The following is a 25,829-nucleotide window of genomic DNA, read 5'->3' on the forward strand; positions in this document are numbered from 1 at the left end:
GCAAAGCATGCTGCTCACAGCGTCCCTCTTTTCCCTTCCTCGTTGCTAATCTGTCCACTTCCTGATGCTAATGGATTTTTAAATGAGCCTAGGACAATTGATAGCATTTTCCAATTAAAACCAAATACCCTTCATGCACCCTTCACACAGTCATCAAGTAAGATGGAGCGCAGGGGAGCATAGGCAGTTGGACATCTCTCCCTGGCTCCCTGGCTCCTGTCAGCTCTGCTAGCTCCACGCCACCTCCCCCACGGGGCCAGGCTCTGCAGAAATGCTCTGAGAGGCAGAAGTGACTCTGAGATACCAGCTCCAGGGATGCTGGCTGAGATTTCTGAGCAGGAGAGTCAGAGACAGGATTTTTCCTAATCCTTTCTTACATCAACTAGTTTCATAACCACTGAACTCGGATGCTTTTCTTGGGACGGGAAGAAATCCTTACAGAGCCATAGTAATTCATAGAAAGTTCAAGAGAGGGTGCGCTAAGGGTCTGGGGAAGCATACCCTCTTATTTTTTTATTTTTTAATTTAAGAAATTATTATAAATGAAAAACTATTGCTATTGCTTATGGAGTGCCTGCTCTATGCTGGGCCCATTACATAAATAATCTCTCATCCTTATAAGAACATTGGAGAAGGATAATCTGTTTTAAGGATGAGGAAAAAAGACACAGACGTTCAATGACTTGTCTAAGACCACACACGCAGTAAATGTCAGTGCAGAACCGAGGTAGTCTGACTTCACAAGGGCCAAGGTCCTGGATATCAGTGCCACTAGCCACAAGGGACTTAAGTCTCCTTCTTCCTCCACGGCTAAGAATGCCGTCCGATACCTCATACGCTGGTGGCTGTAACGAAGGGGGCAGAAGGAATGCAGGCTGTAATTAAAGGTGGAAAGTAGGAAGATGCTCTGAATTGTTCTGCCCTGGATGCTCTTATGTGCCTGGTGGTGAGGTCGACACAAGATCCCTCATCATGTTCTAAGCCAGTGGTCGGCAAACTCATTAGTCAACAGAGCCAAACATCAACAGTACAACGATTGAAATTTCTTTTGAGAGCCAAGTTTTTTAAACTTAAACTATTGAATATATAGGCAGGTACACTCCTTATCGAGGTAGCGCCCGCACGTGGTATTTTGTGGAAGAGACACACCCAAGGGGTCAAAGAGCTGCATGTGGCTCATGAGCCGCGATTTGCCGACCAGGGTCTAAGCTAAACATCTCACCTTCTTGTAGTGTGACATGAGGTCTGTTTCAAACTCTGAGCGTACCCACACACAAGCTCACACAAAAGTGTGACAGGTGCCCTTCTAAAGGCTTGACATGACTTAATCTTGGCTTCTTTGACCAAAATAACACCAAACCTTTTATTTCTTTACTGACCCCCATTCAGCAAATGGCCCTGCCATCCACTCAGATGCCCAGCAACCTGGGCTTCATTTTTCCTTTCCCTTCTTGCTCTCTCTTAATCTCATCCCCAACACTCTATTGGTTCTAAATCTTAGACTATCTAAAAGCCACCCATGCCTGTCCACTGCCGCTAGTCAGGTCTCATCTATCACTCATACTCTTCCCGTCTCCGTGACTGGTTGGCTCCACAACCATCCTCTACTCTGCTGCTGGTGTGACTTGGATTCTGTTACCAATTGGCCTAAAAGACTCCAATGGCTCCTCGCTGCCTTCCAGATGAGTTCCAAACCCTTAAATATGACTTATTGTACGATAACCCACCATGGAGCCCCTGCTAACTCCAGCCAAGCTCGTCCTTCCTCCTAAGCGCTCCTACGCTCCACTCCAGCCATGCTGACCTTCCCGCAGCCCCGGGTCTCAGGTGTCTCTCCTCAAGGCCTCGGCATGTTCCGCTCCTTTAACCTAACCAGGATGTCCCAGGACTGTCACCTGGTCTCCCCTGCTCACTGTTCAGATGTCGGCACCGACACTTCCCGAGGGAAATCTCCCCCCCCACCCCCCGAAGCCAGCATCGGCCCCTCCTGACACCCAGGCCCACAGCCCCCTGTACTTCTGCCCTGGAAGAACTCGCTCCTATGTTGCCATCGCTTAGGCGGTCATCTCTCTTTTCCAGACAGAGAGCTCCGAGGGGTTGCAGAGGGTTCATTACTAAGCACAGCACCAGGCACGGGGTGGGTGCTCAGTAATATTTATTGTTCTTCTGCTCCCCTCAGTGTCACTGGGACTGCCCACTCCAGCCACAGCGCGTTCCTCGCAAGCACGCCTCTAGGATTTCTGCTCCTCTTCTGTCCCCCGCTCTCAAACTCTCCTCTCCTTTCTGTTCAGAAAAAGTTGTTCCAGGCTTATGCCATGGAATGTCACCTAAAAATATTTGGAAAAAAAAAAAAAACCCGCAGAGAGAAGCTTAGTTTTTTTTTTTCTCCTCCCATCTTCCATGGTGACAGGATGAACTGAGTATGTAGTGCTTCTGAGTTGCCATGGTAACCGGTAAGGGTCTCGTTCTTTCACTTTCTTTGTAGAAGGGAAAAAAATATATATATCTTTTTTTTTCCTATAACGAGCAAGAGGTGATGATTTATCTTACCATCTGCTAGCTACCTAATAGCCTAAAGGATGCATTCTCAATTACCTAATTCTTTTGTATCATTCTGGGAATGCTTTACTGCTGGTCAGGATGGTCCATCAGAACTAACGCTGTCACTGGGCCTTCCCCTTGGTTATCACGCTGGAGTCTCCCACAGCCTTGCAGGAGGAACGCTCAACTGTTTGACACAAGGGGTCTGGAGAAAGGAGTGTGAATGCGTGAGTGTGTGAGAGTGTGTGTGTGAGCGTGTGAGTTTATGTGCATGCGTACACATACATGTCTGTTTGTGATAGGAGGTGCATGCGTATACATGCATACATGTCTGTGATAGGAGGTGCATGCATACACGTGCATACATGTCTGTTTGTGATAGGAGGTGCATGCGTACACATGCGTACATGTCTGTTTGTGATAGGAGGTGCATGTGTACACATACATGTCTGTCTGTGATAGGAGGTGCATGTGTACACGTGCATACATGTCTGTTTGTGATAGGAGGTGCATGCGTACACATGCATACATGTCTGTTTGTGATAGGAGGTGCATGCGTACACATGCATACATGTCTGTTTGTGATAGGAGGTGCATGCGTACACGTGCATACATGTCTGTTTGTGATAGGAGGTGCATGCGTACACGTGCATACATGTCTGTTTGTGATAGGAGGTGCATGCGTACACGTGCATACATGTCTGTTTGTGATAGGAGGTGCATGCGTACACGTGCATACATGTCTGTTTGTGATAGGAGGTGCATGCGTACACGTGCATACATGTCTGTTTGTGATAGGAGGTGCATGCGTACACGTGCATACATGTCTGTTTGTGATAGGAGGTGCATACGTACACATGCATACATGTCTGTTTGTGATAGGAGGTGCATGTGTACACATGCATACATGCCTGTGATAGGAGGTGCATGCGTACACATGCATACATGTCTGTCTGTGATAGGAGGTGCATGCGTACACGTGCATACATGTCTGTGATAGAAGGTGCATGCATACACATGCAAACATGTCTGTTTGTGATAGGAAGTGCATGTGTACACATGCATACATGTCTGTTTGTGATAGGAGGTGCATGCGTACATGTGCATACATGCCTGTTTGTGATAGGAAGGTGCAGGTAAAGAGAAGGTATGTTTCACATTTTTGTCCCCGCTGAACTAGGCCATTAGATGTAAGAACTCAGGGACTCTCTGGACACGAAGTCTTCACTGTAAAGATCAGAAGCAGATTCTGGCCCAAGGATCGGTACGCACCCTCTAACTGGATTTGTGTGTAGGAGTTCAGGACGGCTGCTCGTAGCCATTTTTGACTTTAAGTAGGGCAGCTGCATTTCCAATCTTAAGAAAAAAAAAACCCCACAGAAAAAAGACAAAAGAATGCAAGCAAAAGAATGAAGAGCAACTAGAACTGATTCAAACTCCAGGGGGCAGGTCTCTCCCATTTTTTTTGTTCCAGGGAAAAGACAAAAATATGACTCCTTCCATTTGTAGAGTCTTTCCCTGATTTTTTTCTTGTTTGGGTCACTCATGCTATGAGGTCGGCATGGTAGATTACCCTGAACTCCGGAGAGGCTAAATGACCTACCGAATGTCACAGAGCAAGCTCAGGACAGGCTCAATGAGAGTCCAGGTCTGCAAACTTGACAGCGAATAACTCTCCTACCACCATGCAAGGACTCCCTCTCAACAGGGGGCAGGGCCTCCTGACAGTATATACCTCCTCTCCACTCTGCCTCCGCAGGCAATAATCAATATTCATTAAAAAAGCCTCTCGGGCTAGATTTTAAGTGCAAGCACTCTGGTTAGTCTTCTAGAAGATTCTCTTTCCAGAACCTAGCCCAATGTTGTGAGATGAGTTTGCTGCTGCTGCTGCTGCTGTGATACCATTTTCTCCTAACACCAAGCCAGTATGGTCAGTACTAGTATAATCCTGATTTTAAAAATTAAAAAAGCAGCTCAGGAAAGGCTAAGTTGTTTTTTTTTTGCCTAAGATCAAGGAGGTAATAACAAATGAAAAGAGAAGAGAAAAGAAGGAAGGGAAGAAAGAAAAACTGTTATGGGTAAATCTTTTGCATACCAAGTTCTGGGCCCTGTGCTAGATGCTTTCACGGACAGGATCTGATTTAATCTCACAGCTTCCCTGCGAGGGAGTATTTATTCGATGCATGAGGAAACCGAAGTTCAAAGAGGTTAGACTGCATTCAGGAAATCAAGCAGCAAGTACACAGTAAAGCAGGACAATCGGCCCAGCTCTGCGTGGTCAGCCACAGCCTCTGCCCTTATCCTTTACAAGATGCTGTCTCCCACGTGTAGCACAAGTCACATCAATTTCAGAAGGCTACAGGGGAACAAACACAGTGAAACAACTTTAAGACTGAAAAAAGGTCATAAAATGCTCTTAGCTCTGTATATATTCCCATGGGGAATAAGAACACAAGGATTCTCAGACAGGGTCCAACCGATGTTCTGGTGTGTTCAATATAACGGACGGGCCCAGAGTATGTTTGGTAAAAGCACATGGCTATCTACCATTGATTAGCTGTGTGCTTTGAACAAACTGCCCACTCTCTGGTCTTCTGGTTCTCGTATGTCAAGTCTGGTGACCAGACGAGATTAGGACTGGCAGAAGGACTTCAAATCACATGCCAGCGCGAAGTCACTGGTAGTGGCTGCCTAGAACTCTGTGTTGCGGAGGACTCGAAGGCTGTACCCCTGCCATGGTCTATTAGCGACCTCTGCCTAGAGGTTATATGGGGCATTGGGGGTGGAAGTGGGGGTGCTCACCCCACAGATTTGCCCTCGCAAGACTGAGGAGCAACAAACACGAATGGTTTGATCATTTTTGTTAATTCACTCAGTCTCTTAAAAAGTGATTGCAATGTTTGATCGATATTTGCTTTCATAATAAATTCTCATACTCCATGTGGACCTTTAATGTCAAGCTTATAAGGAAGAAAACCCTCGGTCCACTGGTGAAAAACTGGATGAATGAACCCAGCTTTCCCTGTTTGTTTGTTTTTTCTCATTTGGGTCACTCATGCTATGAGGTCGGCACAGTTGATTCCCTGAAGTCCAGAGAGGCTCAGTGACCTACCGAAGGTCACAGAGCAAGCTCATGACAGGCTCAGTGAGAGTCCAGTTCTCCTCTCCAGCCCCACAATGATCCGTGGACTTCCATCATTCCAAGGTTTTCCTTGTGCTTTTTCCAGATGAAAAAAGTTTTGAAAATTTCAGTCTCTTGCCTTTTTCATAATCATTAAAATGGTTAGAAAAAAATGCATGGTAGACTAGAAAGGATACTTTTTAGATTTATTGAAAGAGGTAGACGTTTCCATTTTGGAAGGTCGGCAGCTCAAAGGCAACGTGATTGAAAGGGACAGAAGCACAGCCAGTGGGTCAGAGGGGTCGTGGGCTTCCTGTGAAATACACACACTGGAGGATGAAGATCCTTTTTTTTGGAAGACTGAATGAAGGGAAAGTACCTTAGGGCAGAAGTGATCAGAGTGTGATCTGCAGAACAGCTTGAATTTTTTGGAGGTACTTTAGGGACCGCTGTAGGGGACAGGCATGTGTGAGGGGGCTGGTGGTGGGGGTAGGGGGGTGCTGGCTTCATTTCTCACCTACACTCAGCAGCTCCTCTCATTTTCTGCTGTACAAATCACATTTCCATGCAAGATTTAGTGTGAGTAGACATAACAAGTGTGACAACCATGCATTCAGATAACTACGAAAAAGCACTGTTTCACATAGTGGCCAAATCCACGACCGAGCCCATTATATTAAGGGTCACTCCAGAGGATGGTTCAGACAAAATCATCAATTAAAAATGTTTGGAGCATTTTCTTTCTGATGGGTAAGCCCAACGATATCTGATATTATGGTGAGGAAATACCATGTCCCCCTTCTGGGATATACAATTTGGGTGGAACTCAGTATGATAAGTCTAAATCCTCAGCCTCGAAATTGCTGCTTTGTGAGGACATTCTGCTTGCTCTGAACGCCCTCTCTAGAACCCCCTGTGCTGCTTACATATTTCTATGTATGACATGTTACATATTTCTAGCGTGCTTGCTCCTGAGCTGGTAGGAGGACTGAAGAAGTAGCAAGTGCTCAGAATTAATTGAGTTTGATTTACAAAGCAGCCTCACTGACATACATGATAATTAAAATCTCACATTAGTTATTATTCTATTTGCTTTGCTGTACAACACACACACACGGGAAAAAGTGTCATTCTTACTGTGATCTCAAGAACGTTTGGGTTTCTTTGGAAGTACTTCAGGGATGGCTGTAGGGGACTGATGTTGTTTTGAAAACCAGAGAGACAGAGCGTTTGAAATGAACAGTGCATACCATTTACCCAACACCTATTGTGCGGCTCACGTCATTAACAAATAACCGTGATAATGATGCTGATGGCAGCTAACATTTAGTGGGTCTTCATCTTGTGCTGGGGACTACTGTAGATGTTCTTATATGTATTCACTGATTTAACCCCCATACCAGCATTATGATGTAGGTGTTTTTCATCATCCCCATTTTGACAGATGAGGAAACTAACACAGTGTTATAAAGCAAGAGGCAAGGTCAGGGTTGACTGTAGGCTGCCTGGCTTCTGATTCCATGATCTAAATGAACTATACTATAGATTCTGATTATTTACAGTTCTTTAAATAAAATATATTATTATTAAGCCCTTACAATGATATCCCATTTTACAAAAGAGAAAACCAAGGTTCACAAAAGTTAAGAAACTTGGCCAACGTCATAGAGCTAGGAAATTATACAGATAGGCTTGGAGCCTAGATTTGAGTCCAAAGTCTGTGGTGTGTACCGAGCATCTGTAAGTTCTGGCCACTATGGGGAAGGCTGCTAGCCTCTCACCTTTTTCTGATTCAATGTCCCCAGTTGGGTGAGTATACCTGTGTCCCTTTTGAGGCCTGGTCTCCACTCTTTTTCCTACTGGCCTGTTTTGGAATAGTGGGGTCAGGATTTAGATGAGAGCTAGAGAGACAGGGTCCAGGTAAGAATAGAAATGGAAGCTTCAGTAAGCCCTATCCTTTTTATCAGAGCTTTGCAGCATTGCGGCCACTGTCAGTAAGGTAGTGTTTTGTGTCCCTTTTATTGTTAACCACTGTATACAGTTTCCTTGGGAAACCTTTCGGATTGGTAGGATGACTAGCAGAGCTGCATTGGGATCTCTTGCAGTCCCAGACTCTATAACTACAAAATAACCATCAAACCAGCAACCCGATACATTAGAAATTAAGTTATGCTCTTCAGACTTTCTTTCACTAATTAAAAAGTTTACAGTCAAGAATCTGTAAAAGAAAGTTGGACTTGCCTTTCAGGGTCCTTTTAAGCCCTAATTATTTTCTCTGAGTTTGACTGATTATCTGTCTTTGCGCGGAATTCTAAGCACAGGACGCTATGAAATATTTTGCACCTTTATAACGAGGAAAGCCCTGCCTGGTGTTTGAGTGGTGGATCAAGCTCTATTGTAACTTTTTTTTTTCAAAGCCTTTTCTGGAGAGACCATTCATATTTTGAACAACACCTAGTCTTTAAATTGTATCACAAAGAAAATGCAGGTAAGCTTGGTAACCCATTCCAAGGCTCTAACCCTGATAAGAGAATAGATCTGTCTCCCATAAATGATGCATCTGTAATTATATTTCACTGAACACTCAAAAAAATTAAAACATCTGTTTCTGTTTTTGTTTTTTTCAAGATCCTCACTTCACCATGTGTTTTACTGAACTCTGTAAGGCCCGGGCGAACATCTGAGGTCTTTCTAAAGCTAGTCTTTCCAAACATCAGAGCATATGTTATATAGGTACCTCGAGCAATAGGCTGTGCAAGAACAGCCATACGTCTGTACCCACAGGAATATCCATCTGTCTGCTCCTTCCGGAGCCCCCTCCCCTCCTGTCATCTCTTCTCACCAGCTTCCTGCAAACATTTCATTCCTCACCTTCCATCCTCACTAAAGACCTCCCTCCATAGAGGAAATCTGAATGGTAATTCTGTTTCAAGTGTGCCTGCAGTAACGCCTGCCTGGTGGTGGCTCTGGCTTTGCTCTGGGGTTTGCTTGTTAACAGGAATTCGGGAGTCCTTGGGCATCCGGTATCATCACAGCCACGACCACAGAGGCAGCATGGAGGCCACTCTCCGAGCAGGGAGGGGAGGGCCCTGCTTTCAGCATCTCACAAATGTTCTCAGAGCTGCATCCTTGGATAGCAGGAGGAGTACCAGCAGTTTTAGGATATGCTTCCCAAATTCTAAACATCAAGAGAGGAATCAACTTCCATGCTTATTCTAGGCAAATTGGGCAGACTGAGCACCTGTGACCCTCAGAGCACAAGTCAACCCCTCCACTTGCTGCTGACAGGCACTCTGCAAACACTCAGGACAGCAGTGCTGGTACTTCAGTGAGAGGAGGTGGGACTGGGCTTCAAACTCCATTCATGCAACGTGAATCAATACCTGAGCGGGCTAGCAGCCTGATCCCAAGACCTTACTTCCTGTGCATTCCCAAAGGCACAAGACCTCTAGGGAGCAGCTACTGTGACTGCCTCTAATGTCCCAATCAGCAAAAACGAGCATTTTTCGGCCCTGGCCGGTTGGCTCAGCGGTAGAGCGTCGGCTTGGCGTGTGGGGGACCCGGGTTCGATTCCCGGCCAGGGCACATAGGAGAAGCGCCCATTTGCTTCTCCACCCCCCACTCCTTCCTCTCTGTCTCTCTCTTCCCCTCCTGCAGCCAAGGCTCCATTGGAGCAAAGATGGCCCGGGTGCTGGGGATGGCTCCTTGGCCTCTGCCCCAGGCGCTGGAGTGGCTCTGGTCACAGCAGAGCGACGCCCCGGAGGGGCAGAGCATTGCCCCCTGGTGGGCAGAGCGTCGCCCCTGGTGGGCGTGCCGGGTGGATCCTGGTCAGGCGCATGCGGGAGTCTGTCTGTCTCTCCCCGTTTCCAGCTTCAGAAAAATACAAAAAAAAAAAAAAGAGCATTTTTCCACTTCCCAGGAAAGCGGTCCCATTCTTTTCATCACATGATACAATAAAATTCCCAAAGAGATTTTGGGAGCTGACCTAGGATTGTCAAGCTTTCCACATTCCCGACTGAGGTCACACCAACAACCAAAACCAAACTGCCTTCACTATCACCCCGGTTTTAGCCTGTTACAGAGACTGGGAAGGACATGGTCTTAGAATAAATGATAGTCTTAACTGAAATAAATTTAACTTTATGAAAAACATATTACATTTTCTTAACTGTTCTTGTTTGGCCGAAGACAGACTTGGGGGGCAACATGGTGCTACATCAGCACAGGGACACATTTCGCCCAGGGTGTGGTCAAAGGCAGCTGGAGTTTCAGCCCCGCCTTCGCTCAGTCCCTGGGAGATTTTTCAAGCTTAGCAGAGAAGGTCCAGGCTCCCAGGGCCCCGGGGTCAGTACTCGAACCTTTACAGCTTCCCCGCGGTACTCGGGCCATCTGAGGAAGCACTGCGTTGGAGAAGGGATGAAAACCAGTCTGGCTTAGCATTTCCAACTTGTCCGGCACTCTGCTTATCTGTATTGTAATTCATAAGAGGAAATACTAGGGGTAGTTTTATTTCCTGTTTACAAATAATAAAGCTGGGCTTCAGAGGGACTGAGTACATGTTGGAGCTCACAGTGCCATTTGATGGTACTTCTGAGTCTCGAACCCATGTTTGTCGGACTCCATAGTCCTCGATTTGGAATTAAGTATCTGAAGGCCATGAAATGGAACATAGCTATTGCTTCAGTAGAAGCAAAAATCCTCAGAAAACAAAATAAAACAAAACAAACAAAACCCTACAACAGGTTACCCTGTCTGGTTCCAGACCTCAAAACTTTAGAAACTTGCTTATTTCACATAAACCTGAAAACCCTGACAAAGCAACTTAATCCAAGATGTTTGCTATGCTGACGTCTGGAGGACATGTTCTGACCTTGATGCACGTGGTGATCCCATGACAAAGTTGCTGTTGTCCCATCATGGCCAGACCATGTCAGCCTGGTCTCCTTAGCGATTTTGAGGTACATTCCTTGAAATACTTGTGTTTTGCATTTGGTGACCCTGACCTTCAGAAATCAGACTGTCTTGCACTCTTTGCAAGCAAGCGTTGCCTTTTCTTCTGTCCTGAATGGTTCCGTTTCTTAGCGCTTGCTATTTCACAGTTTCCCAGGCTTTCTTGAATTGGGTCCCTTAGCCTGGTGTGAGTTCCCCAAATGTCCTCTCCAGGTACACATGTCTCCTTCCTTTTCCTCAGTCAGGACAATCAGTCTTCTGCTACGAGTTGTTCAATGATTTTTAACCTTTTTTTTCCATGGCACAAACACACAGTAATTACTAAGGTCAGTGCCCCTGACTAAATACAACCATTTTCATCTCATGGCACAAATAAATTAGTTACTAAGGGAGAAGAGGTCAGGGCCCCTTTTTCTTTAGTAATTAGTTTATGAGTGCTTGAGAAACAAAGGTTGAAAATCATTGGTCCTGGTCGCTGTTGACACTGTCCTCCCTCCTCCTCCAATCATCATTGTTATTCGTTAAGATTTTAACGTATGTCTGGAATTGTTCTAAATCCTTTACACATTTTGCCTTCTTTCATCCTCATTCTTACCGGAACGCATGTAGCATAGTCACCCTTATTCCCAGGTTTTTTTTTTTATTTTAAAAAAACAGAAGGCTGAGATTAGGACAGATAATGCTATTTCCCTCAATTCACATGGCTGAAGCTGGGGACGTGAACCAGGTGTGTCCATAATCCATGGCGTTAACTACTGTCTATGTCCTTTTCCCTTTATCTGGAAGACTTTCCGCCGTTTCTCTGACTACCCATACTCAAGACCCAAAGCAAGGTCTTTCCCATTTTCCTGGGCCACAGGAAGCCCACTCCTCCAGGCTCCCTGGCATGTAGCCAGTGTGGCTCCGGGAGGTATTATTCTCTTTTGTATCATTTCCTACTATGTTGCAAGTGCCCTGGTCCTCAGCTAAAATGTGGGATTCCAAGGGCTTGCAAGAGGTCATTGGAAAGCAATGTAAGCCAACTAATAGCATCCATTTTTTTTTTTTTTTTTAACAGAGACAGAGAGAGAGTAAGAGAGAGGGATAGACAGGGACAGACAGACAGGAATGGAGAGATGAGAAGCATCAATCATTAGTTTTTTGTTGCGCATTGCGACTTCTTAGTCATTCATTGATTGCTTTCTCATATGTGCCTTGACCGTGGGCCTTCAGCAGACTGAGTAACCCCTTGCTCGAGCCAGCGACCTTGGGCTCAAGCTGGTGAGCTTTTGCTCAAACCAGATGAGCCCGCGCTCAAGCTGGTGACCTCGGGGTCTCGAACCTGGGTCCTTCCGCATCCCAGTCCAACGCTCTATCCACTGCACCACCGGTCAGGCTAGCATCCGGTTTTTATAGCTAGTGAACATATGGACAGGTGGAATTTCCCAGCAAGTTATCCAGGGCGGGCTCAGAGCTTTGAGAATGCGCACTGGGGTGCATTCAGGGAGCTAACGCATCTCAGTGGGTCTACTACCTCAGTGGGCTTATTAGTCATTCTCTCTTTCCACAAAGGCTTATTGAGCACATAAGCTCTGTTGGACTCTGTGAGAAGTACTGGGGACACGGTGGGGGAGTAAAACAGACGTTACAGGTGAGGTCCCATAAAACAGGAGTCTCAGCCTTGAGCTGGCAGTCCAGGCATGGGGAAGGACGGGGTCATCGCCAATGGTGCGAACACACAAGCGCCCAGGAGGCCACTCTGACCATCTCCTGCCATTTGCCTCCCTCTGCGTGCCAGATGTTCACTTCCTGCTGCACGCGGAAAGACGGAGGCTCATTAGATGCACCTGGAGTGGTGCACGGCACATTTGTTTAACCACCTCCTCCTCTCTCCCTGGAAAGGTTTGCAAGGCCGCTTGTCGAAATGACCATATTTGTTATGGAGATTGACAGAAGAGGTGACACATGCCTTATGTAAGGAACAGCGCAGAGAACCGGGGATCGAGCCGGGGCCCACGTTTCACGACTGCGGCATATTCGACAGGGCCCACACAATTGCTCTATTAAATTAAATGACTCCAGTCTCCATCTGCACTGGTCATCTCCAGATAGGCTGGGCTCCTGTTACAGCCAGTAGCCCGCAGGTGTGCAAATAAGCACCCACAGCCCATACCAGATGTCAGGGCCTCATTAAAATATAGAATGAGAGCGCTCTTCCCCGGGTAACAAGCAGTCAGTGCTGGGTGCCCCTTGGGCCGGGCAGTGGGTAAGGAAGAGAATTGAATTCTAGCCGTTCAGAGCAAACGGCGGAGAGCAAGCCACCTCCCTAAGACCATTCAGCCAGGAGCGGAAAGTCGAAAGGCGACATCCAAGTCACCGCAGACATCATTTCCCGTTCGGCATCATCACACCAAACGGCAATTAGTGTGGCTGTTTTTCAGACTGAACAGGAAGTACTCTGGGTTAGGGACCTCAGTTTGCTTTTCCAGGTCCTGGAGTCGTGCCGCCCCGATCATGAGCATGCTGTACGGTGTCTAAGTCCGCCCTCGGGAGCAGCCACGCCGGGGGGATTGAGAGAGGTGCTAAAGGCTTAGGAGAGAAGCAGCCGGAAGAGCTGCCAACCACCTAAATCACACGCAAAGAGGAGGAACGGCAGGCAGCTGCGCTCTAAAACCCACAGGACTCAGGAATGGGCAAGAGGAAGGGTTATAATCACTGAAGAATTTACCGCCCCACCACCCCACCCCACTCCTGTCCTAGTGTTCTCTCTCTGTCTCTCTGGAGGCCACTGGCCAACCTCTCTTCCTCTCATTTCCATCTCTCCTTCTCTACCCCCCAACCCCACCACATACCCCTCCTCGCCTGCTTCCTTCCCACTGCCCCCCAGTTCTTTTTGTGATTGGAAAAAAGTGGGCTTTGTATTTAAAACGATCTGAGTGTCAGTTTGATTGACCCTGGCATATTTTCGTTTTCTTTTAACTGAATACGTCTGCTCCCCACCCCAATCCCCTGGGCTGACTTTCAATTCCTACACACTCCGAAAAATTCAATTCCTACACACTCTTTCAAAAAAAAAAAAAATTAAGTTTTTTAAAGTCTAGGTAGCTCTTCATTCATGTCCCTAGGGATCTCACGGAGCACGAATTCATTTAGAAGGGGGTTTATCCTGTCCCTACTGTGGCATTTCTCAGCACGTGTATACTTTTTATCTCTAGTGGGATACATGGCCATTTCGCTCAATACACTTTTAATAGTTATGCCTTTATTTTAACACGGACTTAGAAACAAAACAAAACAAGTGTCTCAAAACTGTGATCTCATGGATAAACAAGAAATAAAAAAAAAGTTGATTTAAAAGATTCAAAACAATATATGGGCCTGAATTGTGGTGGCGCAGTGGATAAAAAGTTGACCTGGAATGCTGAGGTCACCAGTTTGAAACCATGGGCTTGCCCAGACAAGGCACACACAAGAAGCAACTAGCATGAGTTGATGCTTCTTGCTCTCCCCCACCCCTTCTCTCTACAAATCAATACAATAAAATCTTAAAAAAAAAAAAAAAAAGAAGAATATACGGGCCTGACCTGTGGTGGCGTAATGGATAGTGTCAACTTGGGATGCTCAGGTCCTAGGTTCCAAACCCCAAGGTCACTGGCTTGAGTGTGGGATCATCAACATGATCCCATTGTCTCTGGCTTGAAACCCAAAGTCACTGGCTTGAGAAGGGGTCACTGGCTCTGCTGGAGCTCCCTGGTCAAGGCACATATGAGAAAGCAGTCATTGAACAACTAAGAGTTGATACTTCTCATTTCTCTCCCCCCCCCTCTCTCTTTCTCTCTCTCACTAGGGGGAAATATATATATATTTGGTGTGTAGGTAGTATAAACAGATGGTATGCTTTTAGGGCAAAAAATCATAAAGGTGGCCCTAAAATGAATGCAGTTTTAGAAACAACAAGTATTACCATTGGGTCAGTATTTCTGTACTCATCGCCTACTGGGTGATTACCATATACACTACATCCACACTTACATTGTGGACACTTATCTATTCTTTATTATTAACCTTTGTCTGTTCTTTCAGTCACCTCTCAAGTCAATGAGTGGTTAAAAAATTCACCCCAGGAGATAGAGCTGGGACTGAGTCATGACTCTGTCCTCCGTTCTGTAACCACGTGCCTTCTCTTATATGACAATGCCCCTAGGAGTACACGCAGGACCTGCATTTGGCAAGCTTGCCAAGAAACGAGAGCTGCTGGTCAGCATTATCATCTACTAAAACATATTCTTAAACTCTCATATCAGCGCTGCAAGGTAAATGTTCATCTCGTGGGTAGGTGATAAAATGGGCATAAACAGGTTAAGTGACAACCAGTATTGAGCTGTATCTGGGATTATACCGAGAAGGTCTAATAATACATCAGCATTAACATCTTTAGCCCTGGTTTCTGTTAAGTGCTAGCCAAGGCTCTTGGGTGTCCCATGTGGGGGGTGATGGTTATAAAACAATGGAAATGACCTTTAAAGAGTTATGTTACACATTGTACATGAAAAGGAATCACTCTCATTGTTTCATGGTCTCATCTTGTTTTGATCCAAGTCAGAGTGGGTGAGAAAGAGCACCTGTGGTAGGAAAAATTCTAACACGGTCCCCAAGGTTCCTGGTCCCTGGTCTACACAAGCCTTCTCTCATTTACTCACATACTATTCTAGGTATTGCTGAGAAGGGGTTTGTAAAGGCAGATGTAATTCAGGTCCCAAAGCACTTGACCTTAAGATAGAGAGGTTACCCTGGGGAACTCTGACCAATCAGGTGAGCCCGTCAAAGGGACTGGGCTCTTCCTGGCAAGAGAGAGTCGAAGGGTGAGAAGGATTGGATGGTAGGGAGATTCCATTGCTGGCTTTGAAGATGGATGGATGGAGGGAGCCATATGGCAAGGAAAGCAGGTGACCTTGAGGGACAACTAGCAAGGAAATGGGGGCTACAGAGCTCCAGGTGCAAGGAACTGAATTTGGCCATCAACTTGAATAGCTTGGAAGTGGCTCCTGAAAGGAAGACAGCCCAATTAATACCTTGATTTCAGCCTTGTAAACAGCCCAAGGAGAGAACCCAGTCATGCCTTGCTTGCCTGGACCTACAGAAAATGAAACAAGTACGATCTGCTTTAAACTTAGTTTCTGGTAACTTGTTATAAGCAATTAAAAATGAATACAGTATTGAAAACCCTAAGTGGAAGTCATATTATATAAACGTATTATTATCCTATATATAAATGCACATATAAATGCACTCAGCTGAATCAGTCACTCTATTTTCCACCCTTAACTGGAGTAAAATTTAGCATTCCTAAAAACCAAATCACAGTATAATAGTAATTATAACAATATCTAATGTTCACTGAACGGTTATGAGTTATTCATTGTGCTAAGTGCTTTTCATGTATTAAGTCATTTAATCTTTACAATCTTAGGATGTAGGCTCATTATGAATCTATATTGCAACTGAGGAAAAATGGAGCATAGAGAAATATTTGAGGGCAACAAATATTGTTCTAGAAGAAAAAGAAGTCACGATGAATGGTTATGGAGTTTAAGAATAAATTTTGCTTCCATTGGTAAAGGTAGGAATCTTTCATCTTGTTTTTTTATACGCCTTTCTGTTCACCCCAGACCTGTGATCTGGCTCCAAGCTTCCATTTCCTCATCCTTACGATGATGAGAAGTATAACAATGGTGAATAAGAATAAAGGATTACAAGAGTATTACCCTCCTAGGACTGCACTAGTAAGTTATCTCAATGCTCAGCATGTTTCCTGGCTGGGAGTCAGCTCTCGGGGAAAAGGAAGTCTCCTCAGTACTATCCCCAGGTTATATCTACAGCACATGCCGACCCGTGCGGGGTTCTGTGCTGGGTGTGCTCTTCTGATTTGATCATTTCCCCCACGGCCCAATGCCCATCATCCAGGAAGCCACCTGGCCATGGTGTCTATGGATGGCACTGTGATACCTGGGCTGTGGCTTGTGTCCTAAAATCCCAGCCTTTCCTAAAGCAAGTCAGTGATGCTTGAACCCTCAGATCCCCAAGTTTCCCCGGATTTGTGACACTAACTGAACGACACGCTCAATCCTTAGGCAGAAATCTGCGGGCGGCGCTGAAGAGCTGCTTACACATTGGAGACCAGGACCCCATGGCCCACACTTGAGACGAACCCTGTCTCATTCTTTCCTTACTTGTGTTGCCTGGACTTAGTGAGGTGACTAGACGGGGAAATAAGCTGAGGGCGTGTGTTGCTTGGTTCTGATTCCTATTTGCTAATTAGTTCTCTGCGTCCCTCAGGTTTCTGAGCCTCCTTAGGGCCCAGACCCGTGGCCCCCAGGGCCAGTCTAAGGACTGCTGATGATCTGACTGCTTAAGAATCCCATGCGGAGCTTGGTCCTTATCCTTAGAGATTTTGAAGAACACTAATAGTCTTTGTTAATGGAAGCGCCTTACCCAGCGCTGTCTGTCAAAGGAGAGGGGGTCCTTGAGGGGACGGCATCGGAACAGGCCGTGCGGGACAGGAACGCCTGGGGCTTAGCCACACGCATCTTCAGCACGGGCCTCACGTGGGGCCAAGGCTCAGCCCGACGTGGGAACCTCTGGGGGAGGTAACTTCCAGAGTCATTTCCAGCTCCATTAGACTGATGCTACTAGAAGGAGGCGGCCCACTCATTCAGCCACATACTTTGCGTGTCACCTGCGAAGTACATGAACCGTGCCATTTCATAGGGGAGGAATCACAGACTCAGAGCAGTTCACACCCCCCTCCCTCCCAGAGTCACATAGCTGGAAAGAGGCAGGGCCACGTCTTGAATCCCATACCACCCAGCTCCTGACCACCCGGCCACCGACTCCTCTTCAGCAATGCAGTCACACGTTCCAGGTGACAGAGCTTCAGGGTGCCAGAAACATCCACCCGCCTCTGTTCCAGACGCGCCCAGCCCACGCAGCCTGACCGCCCAGCTCCTTTGATGTGTAACTGCCAAATCTGTTTTAGGGGAAAACACGCTGTTTCCACTAGCAACGACAAAAGCTGCTTTTCAAAAATAACAAAACAAAACCCATATCATGGGTCCGATACCTCTTGGTCCATTTGCCACTGTAAAGACTCACTACAAGCGTTTGTGGGATGATCAGATGTCACCCCTTCTGTCCTGTTTATCCACAGACAGACTCTTACGTTCATGTTTTCTCCCCAGGTAGGAAGGTGCACGCCAGACTTTCCTGAGGGCTCTAATTGAGGACGATGTTTTCCTCCGCTGTGGTTTATTAGAAGTTTCCCCAGAATAACCCCAGGAGGTGGACATCCAAAGTAAACGACATTCGTCTTCATTTTGGCTCCAAGGGAAGAGCCACGAGAGGTCCCGGCAACTTAATGCCAGCTAATCAGGATGGAGGGCTTCCCGGGTCATACTGGAGGCGCAGGGCACCCTGCGCGCATCTGTTTCCCTGGGAGACGCCGCCGAAGCCTATGTGCACGCCGGGAGCGGAGACGGGAGCGCTGGTTTCATTTCTTCCATCAGGTTGCCGCGTGACTTCAAACAGATATCGTAACCTGTCCAGATGGTCAGAGCTTATTCTGTGTCGAGTGACTTAAATACACCCCGTGTCTATCCAGTTCCTTGGTGCAGTGAGGGATCAACTGAGATGCCTGATGAGCAACCCTTCGAAAAAGAGATGATATCCCATCTCCTCTCTGGTTCTGTCCACGATGCTGTCCACCTTGGGGGCAGCTGGGGGGGGGTCAGTTCTTGCAGGGCTGGTTGCTTTTCCTTTCTCAATTCCAGATTGCAAACAAGAAGACAAACCTAGCCTCCGTTTTGGCTGTTCGTTTCTGTCCTCTCAGTAATGCAGACCTGAACTCAAGCTCCAGCTGTGTTTGCCTTTGCCTGTGAAGGTTAAGACCTCTTTGACTCCTGCAGGAAGCTTCTCTTCTCCGTCTTGTTTTTTACTCTTTGTCAACAGTCTCATGGTGCCTTAGGGCTGTGCAGACCATCCTTCACTGGGTGGCAACTGAACCATGAAAAAAGCCAGCAACTGGGGTTGGGGGATCATGCTGGCTGCATTTTGCTCATTGCCAACATCATTGGTTCCCGGGATCCGCCAGGTGCCTGAAGAGAGGCAGATGAATCTTTAGAGTCGGGGAGGCAGAACTGAGTGTGTTCATCCTTGGAACACAGTCCTCTCTGTAGAAGCCACCGGGCCGTGGCTGTGTTTATCAGCCAGACTCCGGGCTCTGCCTCTGCACCCATCTTCTCAGGCCATGCCTGTCTGCACCCAGACAAGTCAAGCTCCATTCGCACAGGCTTAAGGGGACCAGCGTCTGCCAGTGGCTGACCTAAAGGTCCTTGCCGCTGGATGCTGGAATTCTTGAAAATACAACCAAAAAGAGCTGAGGAGAGCAGAGTTAGTTTAAACCCTGCTGCCTGGTTTTATATAGTGCCTAATTTCTTTGTTTTCATGGCTAAATGCCTCTTCCAGTATTTTTTTTCACCGTTGGAGGTAACAATAGGAACTTAGCATGCAAGCAGTGAGCCACACCTTATATACGATTACACGGGCGCTGTAACACAGCCTTTTGTTCTAGCTCTGATCCAAGTCACAAACCACCTTGACTTCTTGGAGATGATATAAGAAACTGTGCTGAGCTGAAATCCCAGCTCCACTGTTTCTAGCTATATGACCCGAACGAGTCATTCTGCCTTCTGCAAGCCTCAGATTTTTAATTTGTAAAATGATTATAATAATAGCAGCTGCCTCATAGAACTGCCGGAGAGATTAGTGAGCACCTGATGACACCCAATAAAAATTAGCTGTTACACTTGAATAAAGGTACCCAGAGTAACTTTACAAAAGCAGTGGGGTAGGAGGTATGCCAAGAGCTCCCTCCATCTCAGTAGACTAGACTTTCAGCTTCCTGAAGACCAAGACTACGGCTTCCTCACCTTCTGCTCTATTCCCAGGGCCTGGAACCCAAAGCACCCAATAAATAGCCAAAGAATTAACGAGGCAGACAGACCTAAGTTTAAATCCCAGTTCAAAGCCCAGTGCTGCAACGTGTGGTCTTGGGCAAGTGACTTACCTTCTCTGCCTCTGAGTCTGCACGTTTATGAAACTGGAAGAGACAATCTTGCAGACCCAGCTCTAAGCACGGCCAGCTGGCCCTGCGAGCTCACTCTGCACCGGCACCGGGCTCAGTGCTCTCTGTGGGCTGCCTCGTTTGATCTTCACAACAGCCCTTGTGAGGCTGGCGTGCTTACTGGATTATGAAACGTTTTTGGTTTTTTTTTTTTTTGGAAGGTCATGTAACTACTGTTGAGAGAGGTCAAGGACACATCTTCTGAGAGACGGAGATGGGGTCCCCAGCCGCTTAGACGGACTGTATTCTTCATCGCCATGTCCATGTCTCACATAGACGCCGGGATAAAATAGGTCAGATGTAGCTTCTGCTCCTGCTTTGATTATGAAGGGTTAACTGCCTCCTTCCCACCCCCCGCGTGCCTCATGACACTTCGCAGAAGGAACCGATATAGTCAGCCTGGTCTGTAAAAAAAAAAAATTCCTGCTCTGTCAGAATTCCTGGACCGCGATTTCAGTGTGTGTGTGTGATTTCAGTGTGTGTGCGTGTGTGTGTGTGTGTGTGTGATTTCAGTGTGTGTGTGTGTGTGATTTCAGTGTGTGTGTGATTTCAGTGTGTGTGTGTGTGTGTGATTTCAGTGTGTGTGTGTGTGATTTCAGTGTGTGTGTGTGATTTCAGTGTGTGTGTGATTTCAGTATTTGTGTGTGTGAGTTCAGTGTATGTGTGTGATTTCAGTGTGTGTGTATGTGTGTGTGATTTCAGTGTGTGTGTGTGTGATTTCAGTGTGTGTGTGTGATTTCAGTGTGTGTGTGTGTGTGTGTGATTTCAGTGTGTGTGTGTGTGATTTCAGTGTGTGTGTGTGATTTCAGTGTGTGTGTGTGTGTGTGTGATTTCAGTGTGTGTGTGTGTGTGATTTCAGTGTGTGTGTGTGTGATTTCAGTGTGTGTGTGATTTCAGTATTTGTGTGTGTGAGTTCAGTGTATGTGTGTGATTTCAGTGTGTGTGTATGTGTGTGTGATTTCAGTGTGTGTGTGTGATTTCAGTGTGTGTGTGTGTGTGATTTCAGTGTGTGTGTGTGTGATTTCAGTGTGTGTGTGTGATTTCAGTGTGTGTGTGTGTGTGTGATTTCAGTGTGTGTGTGTGTGTGTGTGATTTCAGTGTGTGTGTGATTTGTGTGTGTGTGTGTGTGTGTGAGTTCAGTGTGTGTGTGTGTGTGATTTCAGTGTGTGTGTGTGTGTGTGTGTGTGTGTGACCCTGGCCAGAATACTGATTTGAAAAGCAAAGCAAACACGTGCATTCAGAAGGCATTTCAATCGGGCAACTGTGAATAGTTCCCAGAGCAGCTGGCCAGGAAGGCGAGAGGAAGGGGTAGATTTCCACAGCTGGTGAGGTCTGAGGGATCAGACAACACGGACAACAAAAAGTAAGGCAGATGCCTCAGCCTGACGCCTCCCTCCCGCCACACATGACGGCAGATCAGGAAGTTGGGGAACGCTTCAGATGGAGGGGATCTCAGAAGTCAGCTAGTCTTGCCGAGGGCAGAGGGCCAAAGAGGCAGGGAGAGTCAGAGCCACATCAGTGATGGTGACGGAGGGTTGCTGAGAAAGGGGCTGCTTGGACATCCCCGAGACTGGACACTTGTGCTCTATGCCTGGCCTGCAGCCGGTCCACCATTTTCTATGGCAGCTTCTTGATTTGGGGGACCACCCACGCTGTTTAAGTACACTGACCCGAAAGCTGGCACTCTCCCACCAGACCATGCTGCCTCTGGCCCATGCTCCCTGTACCAGCCTGGATACTCCGGTCAGCTAGTCCATGGCAGAGTCTCACACCTGCTTCCCAGGACTGCATGGGCGAATCCAGAGATGAGAGATGAAGCCATAGTTTAATTTCCCGGGAAAGTGACATACCATTTTTCTCTTAGTAGCACTGTGGGGCTTGCTCAGCTAAGGTACCGAGTAATGGAGCCAGGGAGCACTGACAGACTCACTTAGGAGGGGTACTGAACGCAGTTACACATCCCCGTTCCTCAGGGTCAGTCCCCAACCTGGCCCAAACAATGACTACATGGTTCGTAAGTGGTCAGACCCCAACAGTGACAGCCAAATGCTTTCTAATACAATACTATAAATATATATATTGTATACTATTGTATATATCTATTGTATACTATTGGATATATCTATTGTAACATTGTTTATAAGAGCAAAAGACTGTACTCAACCTAAGTGTCCATCCATAGAGGACTAGTTATATAAGTTTTGGTACATTCATGCTACAAAATATTATGGAGCCATTAGGGTGAAAGAAAGTGTGTGTGTACAGTGTAACAATGTCTCTAAGAAGCAGTCAGTGAAAAAAGGTCAAGCTGTAGAACAGTATATATACCATTTTGGCTGCAAAAAAAAAAAAAGAAAAGAAAAAGAAAAAAAAAGGAAGGAGCATCCATTTGTGTGTTTGAATGGATCTAGACTCACTGCAAGGATGCACACTCTTTGGAAGGGGAGGAGGGGAGAGAGATCGGACATAGTCTCTGCAGAAAGCAGAGGATATTAGTCATTAAATATCCATAATGCATAAAACAGCTTTTTAGCACCTGCATGAGTTACCTATTTAAAATAAATGCTCATAATTTTTAAAGAATAATAAATAGGAGTTTACAAAGTATAGCACCTCACTTGGAAATTGCATCTGAACTTTTCTCCATCCCTTAAGTCTATCCAGGAGGCAGACTGAAAGTTGGCTTTTTTTTTCTCCCACAGTGGAGTCCCACAGCTCTGAGGCTGGGAGACAGCTGCACCGGTTCTGCCTTAAGTGACTTGGTGACATCAAGGGAGAGGGAGCTGTCCACACTCCTACTCAGTCATTATTTCTCCTAACACCCATCATGGGAGGAGGTGGAGGAGGCTGACAGTTTCTCCCTGTTTTACGTGATTGGGCAGAAGTTTCCAACTGTATCCCCAATCAGCCCACATGACTGTCCGTTAGGGAGCCATGGATCATAGGATGTCACAACGGGAAGGGCGTTAGCTTGGTAGTCTCCAGCGTGGGAGTTGTCCCAGAAACAGGCAAGATAATGGTGTGAATAAAAGACTTTCTGGTCATAATCATTTTAAATAATAGATTAAGATGTACTTTATAACCTGACCAGGCGGTGGCACAGTGTAAAGAGCGTCAGAACGGAACACAGAGGATCCAAGTTCGAAACCCCGAGGTCGCCGGCTTGAGTGCAGGTTCATCTGGTTTGAGCAAGGCTCACCAGCTTGAGCCAGGGGTTACTTGGTCTGCTGGAACCCCCCAGTCAAGGCGCATATGAGAAAGCAATCAATGAACAACTAAGGTGCTGCAACGAAGAATTGATGCTTCTCGTCTCTCTCCCTTCCTGTCTGTCTCTCTCTCTCTGTCACAAAAAAAAAGATGTATTTTATAAACACATAAGTATATAGTAATGGCTATATTCTGAAAGTTTTTGCTAATAGAGGTTCATAGTCAAAACAGTTTGAAGACCATTCACTAGAATAACTCTAGAGGTGGCAAAAGGCAAGTGACAATAGCATCACCTTTAAAGTGAGATAAATAAATGTGAGCCAAAATCCCAGCTCTGTCCCGTTATTAGCTGTGTCATTTTGAATAATGACTGCTCCTTTAGGCCTGCTTCTTCACTTGTAAAAGTGGGTCGATACTATGTACCTTAAGAGGTCATGATGAAGATTAAATGGGGTGAGACATGTATGGCAGGGCGCCTGGAAGATGGCTCCCAATGATCGCCACCTCTGAGCACTCACACTCTCGTGTAGTCCCTTCCCCTTGAGTGGACATAGTAAGTTACATTTAATGAGTACAAGAGGCAAAGGTGATGGGATAACATTTCTATAACATTTTTATAACTAGGTTATAAAAGACTGTCACTTCCCTCTTGCTAATATTCTCTCTCCTTCTTGCAAACTGGCCCTTCTAAGAGGGCGATCTCTGGACAACGGCCAGCAAGGAACTGAGACCCTCAGTGCTACATACAGCCCTTGAGAGACTCAAAGCTACCAATATCCATATGAGTGATCTGGGAAGTGGGTCCTTCCCCAGCCGAGCCTTTGAGTAAGACTGCAGGCTTGGCCAATACCTCAGTTGTGTCCTTGTGGGAAACCCTGAGACAGAACCAGGAGAGATACTCAAAGGTTTCTGAGTCACAGACATGGTAAGATGATAAACATGATTCTTCCAAACCACTAAATTTTGGGGTAATTTATTATTCAGTAATAGATAAATAAGCCAGCATGCAAGAGACTTGACATTGCATGACACACAATGATTTAGAGAATGTTGTAGGACACATTCTCTGGCTGATATAAAGCTCCACTTTTACTCCATGCCAAGAGCAGACATGTATCACTGATTGATCACAAAATATTTTTTTCCTAGGAACTCAGATAGACTCAGAATCCTTCCTCAGAATGCCAGGAAGCTATTGATTACACAGAAGAAACGTATTTGCCACTTCTGATCTAGCCCATGCTTCCTATCACTCCCCTTTTCCTCGTGTGTGATCTTCCTTTCATGGGAGACCAAGATTTTCTTTCATCACGGGAGGTATGACTCCACATTGTTAGAACAAATCCACCAAAGGCTATAAAATAGGAACGGCTGGCATCCTATGTTTTCCCAAGAGTAGATTTTGCTTGAGGTTAGGAGAGAGAGAGTCTAAGAGGAATGGAAAGCTTAAGAGAATGAATAGAGGAGATAAGCCCAGAAGGAGGAATTGGGAGCATCAAAGATCACCTTATCCTAACCCTCTTTCATACAGATACCATTAATTTCTATGTCTAGAATTGGTAACATAGCCCCAGGATGACTTCTTTCTAGGCACTTACACACCTTGTAGCCTGTGTCTCCATCATCGCTGGGGCTGGCAATAGACTCAGCTTGAGCTGTATTAACATGGGAGCCCTGGAGGAGCCGGCAGGAGGAAGGCAGGCTGGGGTTTTGAACTTCCCAAGCTGGCTCTCTGATGAGTCACAGTGAGCTGGCTGCCTGCTCTGATCAGCCGCAAGCCTTAGCCAGCCTGGGCTCTCTCCACCTCTTTCTGCTGCTGCCCCTCCTCTTTCCCCAGGGTGTTGCCCTATCCTAGTGGTTTCCCTATGCTCTGCCCACACTTACAAATAATCCCTAATTAAACTCTTCTCCAACACCCACCTCCGAAAAACAAACAAACAAACAAAGATCGGTCCACCTTAGCCAGGTAGCATGTTTGTGGTATAGCTGAGACCTTCAAGGCCCAAGTCAGGGATCAGTGAAGGTATTTTAAGCAGATCAAGCAAGACTGCAGGCAAGAAAATCTTTTCCACACATCATCAATTGCTTCCTATAAATATTCAAATATCAGACCACAAAGAGTTCACAGGTGACTCCTAAAACCAAATGGAGACATCCGAGAAAGGGGAGGAAGGATTATTTCCTTTTGCTACAGAGCGCAATTGCCAATACCTGAATGACGGTAGTCAGTGCATAATACACAACAGCTTTGAGAGTCATTTTTTTAAATAAATTTTTATTAACTTTAATGGGGTGACATCAATAAATCAGGGTACATATGTTCAAAGAAAACATGTCCAGGTTATCTTGTCACCCATCACCCAAAGTCAGATTGTCCTCTGTCACCTTCTATCTAGTTTTCTTTGTGCCCCCCCCCATAACCACCACACTCTTGTCCATGTCTCTTAGTCTCGTTTTTATGTCCCACCTATGTATGGAATCAGGCAGTTCTTCATTTTTTCTGATTTACTTATTTCACTCAGTATAATGTTTTTTAATACAATGAACTCCTACTGGTAATTTGCAGGCATCAACCCAAATGTGTTAGCTTAAAAAAAAAATAAAGCTGGGTTTTAACTTTTCTATTCTTGTTGATTTCTTTTCAGACAGGTGGAAGGTTTTATTAAGCACTTAGTGTCTATAGAGCCGCACACGTCTTTGTGAAGATCCCAGACAAATTAAAAAGTCAAATTAGCAATGCATATTTAATACTGCTTTGTAGTTGGTTTTTTTAAAAGTTGGCAGCGGTGTTTACTCTTTGAGGGGGAGTTTATAATTATGCAAATTGGAGGAACAGTCTGCATATGGTTTATG

The 25,829-nt window shown here is 46.0% G+C and overlaps 1 protein-coding gene across 1 annotated transcript in view; it reads right to left on the reverse strand.

The window, feature by feature from the left end:
- ATP10B (ATPase phospholipid transporting 10B (putative)) overlaps positions 1-25,829 on the reverse strand; it is a 264,075-nt gene that overhangs the window by 148,268 nt on the left and 89,978 nt on the right. The window lies entirely within an intron of this gene.

The sequence above is a fragment of the Saccopteryx leptura genome, chromosome 6 (genome assembly GCF_036850995.1).
Source record: "Saccopteryx leptura isolate mSacLep1 chromosome 6, mSacLep1_pri_phased_curated, whole genome shotgun sequence".
Taxonomy (NCBI): domain Eukaryota; kingdom Metazoa; phylum Chordata; class Mammalia; order Chiroptera; family Emballonuridae; genus Saccopteryx; species Saccopteryx leptura.